This window comes from Chaetura pelagica, unplaced genomic scaffold, assembly GCF_000747805.2.
Source record: "Chaetura pelagica isolate M959 unplaced genomic scaffold, ChaPel_1.0 scaffold309, whole genome shotgun sequence".
Classification (NCBI taxonomy): domain Eukaryota; kingdom Metazoa; phylum Chordata; class Aves; order Apodiformes; family Apodidae; genus Chaetura; species Chaetura pelagica.
This window is the reverse complement of record NW_009954547.1, coordinates 216,503-217,311: the sequence shown is the minus strand read 5'-3', so window position 1 is coordinate 217,311 and position 809 is coordinate 216,503.

The window sequence follows — 809 nt, the reverse complement described above, 5'->3', positions numbered from 1 at the left end:
GCAGCTGGGGTGGCCTTCAAGCAGGTGAGGGGATGCAGCTGGGGTGGCCTTCAAGCAGGTGAGGGGATGCAGCTGGGGTGGCCTTCAAGCAGGTGAGGGGATGCTGTCCGGGTCGGCAAGCAACGAGGAACCCCAAGAGATCAGCTCTCCCGATGAATTCCCAAAGGGTCTGTTCTCACAGCACGCGGAGCCCAGAGCAGAAGATCCCCGCTTGTTCTTCATGCAGCTGCTCAGAGTTCTCCAGCTTTCCTCCCCGTTTTCCGAAGCAGGAGGCAGCCCTTCTCCTCCAGCAGCACCTGCCTAACGCGGTTCTCCAGCCTGTCACTGAGCACCTGAGCAAAAGGAGAGGGACAGACAAGCAAGTCTGATCCAGTCAGAGGTCACCTGCGGGTTCTGCTCCCCGAGCTCCAGCACAAAGCCCTTCCACAGCCGGCAGCACAGAGAGAGATGCTGCGAACCTGACAGGAAATCCTACCACCTCCCCTAGTCAGGAGCACTTGTCTCTGCATCCTCAGTGCCTGACGCCAGCCGGGAGGAGGAAAAACAAGGGCTTCGAGAAAAAACACCTCGCTCCAGCCCCCCGAGCAGAGCCGGATGGAGCCAGTGAAGCACGTCCAGGGGTGTCTGGCAGCAACTCAAACCGTGCCGAGAGACCCTCACAGAAGCGGCAGAGAAAACCGGCGCTAACTCGGCTGGCAGAGCAGCGAGCTGCCTTCACATCCTCCCGGTCCCTCCGGCGTGGATGCCATGTTAAAAACCAAACAAAACCCCATTCACGGCTCTGTCCCTGCTCGGAGCATCCACGGCGA